The sequence below is a fragment of the Microcaecilia unicolor genome, unplaced genomic scaffold (genome assembly GCF_901765095.1).
Source record: "Microcaecilia unicolor unplaced genomic scaffold, aMicUni1.1, whole genome shotgun sequence".
Classification (NCBI taxonomy): Eukaryota; Metazoa; Chordata; class Amphibia; order Gymnophiona; family Siphonopidae; genus Microcaecilia; species Microcaecilia unicolor.
In genome coordinates this window covers 46219-52345 of record NW_021963522.1, presented here as the reverse complement: position 1 = coordinate 52345, position 6127 = coordinate 46219, and positions in this window count along the sequence as shown.

The following is a 6127-nucleotide window of genomic DNA, read 5'->3' as shown; positions in this document are numbered from 1 at the left end:
ACTTGTGGGCAGTGGGTTTTGAGGGGGATTTGGGGGGCTCTCTTTTACCTTTTGTTCTGTTTTTGTAAAAGTGCCCCCTAGGGTGCCTGGTTGGTGTCCTGGCATGTTAGGGGGACCAGTGCACTACGACTCCTGGCCCCTCCCACGAACAAATGCCTTGGATTTATTCGTTTTTGAGCTGGGCGATTTCATTGTCCATTATCGCTGAAAAGCAAAAACGCCCAGCTCACAACTTGGCGAATAAAACATGGACGTCTAATTTTTTCGAAAATACGCTCGGGTCCGCCCCTTCACGGACCCGTTCTCTGAGATAAACGCCCATGGATATAGGCGTTTCTGTTCGAGTTATGCCCCTCCATATGAATGTTTTAGAATAAGCTGTCACCATGCAGCATTGGGTACTAAATGAAGTGCCCAGCTTCTTGAATTGCTCCATTGTGACTGTGTGGTCAATATATTAAATACAAACTATGTAAATACTGTTAATCCTATTTACAAAAAAGAAGGAATGTTTTAGGAGTGTTTGCAGTGCTAAAGAATCAACAAGTGGACGATATAATTTGATAGTAAAGTACATGAATCAAAAAAACAAATAGTACAAAGAGCCTTCAATAGAACGGGACAAGTCCTTTTATTCCACAGTGTAGATCAATCTGAACATCAAAGATCTGGCACGTGCCAGTGCTCTGGTACACAGCACCAGTGTCAGTGGTCGTTTGATTTCAAAAGTCCAATGTCAACTTGCCCAGCATCCAGCTGAAGGCAAGAAATAGAAACAGCTGTTCAGAATGTCCCAGAGTGGCATAGCCTCATAAGTATACAAGCAGAAAACATGTCATATGTTACTTTTGTAGTAAACTGCTTTAAAAACTTTAAGTAAAAGTGGAAATATCAAGTCAATAAATCAGATCAGATCAAATCAAATCAATCAAACAGCATAGGATACAATCTTCATAGAAATAGAACATTCAAAGCGGAGTGAGTTGAAGTTCATAGAATTAAAAGGTACAGCGATCATCTCTTGCATAAACACAGTTTTGGAGATATATAGATTCGTTCCCCCTCATTCTATTATTTTAGTGCCTAAGGGTCCTGTTTACTAAGCCACATTATAGGCGCCTTAGCGCATATAACGTGCATTAAGCCAAGTACGCACATTAACTGTGTACACCATACAATATCCCTATAGGTGTCTACACAGTTAGCACACATTCTAATTGTAGGTACATTAAAAATGCTAACATGCCTTAGTAAACAGGGCCCTAAAGGTCAGTATTATTTCCACATTAAAATGATAGAATACTCTTTATACATGGGTGAATTTATATTGCATGTGTAAGTGTTAGTTGAGCAGTCAGCACTATTCTCCTTCCACTGGAGACTAAATATGAAGCGCAAAACCCTTAAGAGAGAAGCTCCACTGGCTCCTACTTAGGGAACGCATTGCGTTCAAGATCTGCACGATTGTACACAAAATCATTCCCGCGGATGCCCCAATCTACATGATAAACCTCATGGACCTACCTCCAAGAAATGCCACAAGATCATCCCGCAAATTTCTCAACCTACACTTCCCCAGCTGTAAAGGACTAAAATACAAGCAGATGCACGCCACCTCATTCTCTTACATAAGCACGCAATTGTGGAATGCATTGCCTACAGACCTGAGAACAATTGATGAAACAACTGTTTTCCGCAAATCTCTGAAGACTTATCTCTTCAACAAGGCCTACAATGAGAACCGATAGCCACACTAGTCCACCTCACCAATCCACTCAGTTAAGATAACCCACCTCCTATAATTACCCTACTCACCCTTCTCTCTCTTCCCTCACTTAATTTCTACACAATACTAAATGTATCTGCTATCCTGTAAAGACAATATTTACAAAACTATGTAAGCCACATTGAGCCTGCAAATAGGTGGGATAATGTGGGATACAAATGCAATAAATAAAAAATAAATAAATTTAGATGCATTTCACATAGCAAGTCAATGCAAGTGGGCATACACGTGGGTGAGGCATGGGAAGGACATATGTGGGATATAGGCAAGGTTCCATGTATGCACTAACTTGTAGAATACAGTTATTATGCTCTAAAGTGCCACCATTAGGCACTCACAGTTACACCTGCTATGGATATGACATTAGTGGCCACCCCTGATTATTGTGGGCCCATTATACAGACAGTGGCACTCAGCATTTTGCTGACCACTCATGGGCACTAAACCCAGAAATTCAATGCTGTGACATGTCCAGGCACTGGTATTGAATTTCCGGGTTTGCAGAGCCAACTAACGTATAGCCAGTTAAGTCTGATATTCAGCACTTAACCGGCTATGGATTACCACCTAATGATGAGACAGACCTTTATGTGGTCCTATAGTTAACCTGGCTGGTTAAGTGCTGAATATCGGCACTTAACCAGCCAAGTGCCAATTCCGCCTCCAGAGCATCCCCAAATAGCCAGTTTTTATTTCAGCATTGACCAGTTATTTTCAAGAGTACTAATCAGTTAAGTGTCACTAAAGACTAACGGTTAGCCCAGAACAAGCGATTTAACTGGCCAGGAGCCATTTCTGGCCAGTTAAATTGCTTTGAATATCAAAAGCATGCATGCATACATTTAGATGCCGATTTATACTAGTATTCTTTAACAGAATCTTGGTACCCATAGGAGTCAGAATGGGGGCGGGGGGGGGAGGAACCATGGGTGCCATGGCACTCCCAAAAATCCAGAGGGGGCAGGAGGTGTACCAGGTTATCCCCACTCCCCTGACACCGCCATTGCTGCTGCAACCACTGCTGCTGCTGCTGCTTTCATCAGTGGTGGCAAAACAACAAAAGAGATTGTGGGCTGCACTGTTCCTGCTCTGGGGCTGCCGACTCTGCCCCAGAACAGGAATTATATTAGAGTGGAGGCAGGACCAGCAGCTATGAGTAGGAAAAGAGTGGCCCTGTGATTCTTCACTTTTGTTTACCACAATTGCTGCTGTTGGTCTGTATAAACAGTGGGTGGTGGAGATGCTTTGGTGGGATGGGGAGAGAGGTGGTAGAATGCTGGAGTGTTTGAGGGCAGCAAACCTTGGGCAGCCACTTGATGTGGGGACGAAGGGGACAGATGCCTAGGATTTATGGGGCAGAAGGGACAGATGCGTATGTAGGGGGAGATTGGGAACAATGCTGGACATTGGAAAAGAGAAAGATGCTGGGTGTAGGGGGACAGGGGAGACACATGCTTGGATGTGAGGGGGGACAGAGGGGACATACTGCCAGATGGAAGAGGGTGAGAGAGGGGCAGATGCCGGAAGAGGGAGGGGCAGATGCTAGATAAAAAGGGGAAGAGAGGGGGCAGATGCTGGATACATGGAGGGAGACAGAAGGTAGACGCTGGATGGAACTAGAGAGAGAGAGAGAGAGAGAGAGAGAGAGGGATCAGACACTGGATAGGGGGTAGAAATAAGGACAGATGCTGGATGGAGGGGAACAGAGAAGGGGCAGACATTGAACGGAAAGAGGGAAGGAGAGAGAGATAGAAGATTGACTCTGGATGGGAAGGGAAAGAGAGAGGGGGCACACACTGTATAGAAAGGTGGGAGAGAGATGGGATAGACATTGGATGGAGGGAGGAGCAGAGAAAATGGGCAGCTGGATGGAAATAGGGAGAGAGAGGAGGCAGATGTTGTATGGAGGGGGAGAATAGAAAAAAGGTAGATGCTGGATGGAAGAGGGGAGAAAGAAACAGATGCTGGATTGGGGAGAAAGAGGGCACATGTTGGATAGAAGGAGAGAAAAAGAGGGCACACACTGGAATAAAGGAGTGAAAGAGGGCACACATTGAAAGAAGGAGAGAAAGAGGGCATATGCTGGATGGAAGTAGTAGAGAGAGGGGTAAAATGCTGAATGGGAGGGGGAAGAAAGAGAATAGAATTAGTGAGGGACTGGGAAATCAGAGAAAGTGAAATAGGAGAGCCAGAGTGAGGGAAAGAAATGATAAGCTGTAGGTAGACACAGTAAATAAAAAGGAAAAAATGTAAGCGGGACAGAGGCAGAAAAATAAATTGAAGAAAGCTTAAATGAAAAGGAGAAGTAAGGAGAGAAAAATAACAAGTGGACAGGAAATCTTGACAAAAGAGTTAAGAAGACAATGAGGAAAGCAGAATCAAGAGACTAGGACAAACACAATTAGAAAAAGTAAATGGTCAGACAACAAAGGTAGATAAAATGATTTTATTTTTAGTTTAGGATAAAGTAGTGTGGTAGCTGTGTTAATAATAATTACAGGAAATAGAAATACAGTAGCATCTTTATTGAACTAATTTTAAAATACCTTTTTGACAATGTTTGGAGACCAAATCCTCCTTTCTCATGTCAGTACTGGCTACCATAACAGCAATATATTGGAAAAGGTTTTGGCCTCTGAAAGCTAATTGAAAAAATGTATTTAATCCAATAAAATGGTATAATCATTTTATGGAATTAAATACATTTATTGGATTAAATACATAATTTCCATTTTTTGTTTTGTTGGCATTTGTTAACTTAAGGGTCCTTTTACTAAGGCACGCTAATAATTAGTGTGTGCTAATGATAAAATGCCCATAGGGATTATACCGCCAGATTATATATAGCACGCCTAGAGATCGTGCCAATATCAGCGCAGATTCTATAACAATGTGGTAACGATTAGTGTCGCTAATAATAAGACACCCATGGGCGCTGATAACAGCACTTAACAAGCAATAATGAGCACCTAATTGGCACTAATTAGAATTTAGGCACACAACCTACTAAGCATATTCTAAAATGAGGGGTGCCTAACGTCTAACACACGCAGGCATAGAGGGGCGTGGTTATGGGCGGGGAAATGGGCATTTTATGGGTGTTCCAAAACTTACACACCTAGTTATAGAATATGGCCCAGTATGGCTCAATCTACATGCTAGGATGTACGCCACGTTTTCATTGGTGTAAATGGATACGCGTAGATTGTCCAAAATTTCAAGGAACAGCACTGGCCTCCCTGTTCCTCAGCCTGCAGCTGTATTAGGTACAACTAATACAGATAAATCATATTATCTATATTAGTTATACCTAATCTTTAGTAATGCAAGCACTTACTAAAGACTAGCTGAGCTGAAGCCTTGTGTCATTTTATAGCCCTCCCAAAAACATTTATAGGTAAATTATATTATGGTTGCCAGTAACTTCACTGTTCACATGGCCAATGGAAAGATGCTGGACTGATGAACTAGAGCTGACAGAGAGTCAAGTATTAAAGTACATGTGTATATTTTCAGAATACTTCAATACTTTTCTGTTTAATATGCTGCATTGTTTTCACATACATTATTTTGATTTTTTTGGTACATAATTCTCTGAAGTGTATTACAGTATGCATAATACCATCAGTAACAGAGGTACTGGGGGAGGCAGCTTGTAGACAGTGAAGGGGCCCTTCCCTGCTGTGTTCAAAAGTGCCCCTACTGTCCTTTATTTTTTATTAGAAGTGGATTTTGTATAGGGGGGCAGTGTTCCCTGTAAACTGCAGTATACATCCAGTAGCTGAGTAAAATTCAGAGTAGCAATAAACATGGACTACAGGTGAACAAGGAGGGAAAGCATGCAGAGCATGGCTCATGGAATTCTACCTCCCTGCAAGTGTTTATGTATGTGTGTGTGTGTGTTATTTGTAAGAAGTGTTCACAATGTATGTAACATCAGTCCTTAGAGGGAACATTGCTCCAACTTCTCCTTCTCTCCACTTGTCACCCCCAAACAAAAAGACGTTCCGCTGCCCCTGTTGGTGCCAGATACCATTATAGAATTTGCACTCAGCACACTGTATCTAGGCACCTAACTTTGACACCCAGTTATAGAACTGCCCCTTGAAGTCTAGAGGTTGTAGATTTTTCTCTAGATCAATTTTTAAATAAAAAAAAAATGCAAGATGCAGGAAAGTAGACATATCTGGGTATATTTATGGTAGATTTCTTCCAGTTTTTCATGTTTGTTACAATAGCACCGATTTTAATATTTAAGAAGGCTAGTAAAATTCACCTATAGCCAATTGGGGAGAAGAAAGGCAAATCTTCCAATTTCCTGAATGAATCGAGAAGAAACCT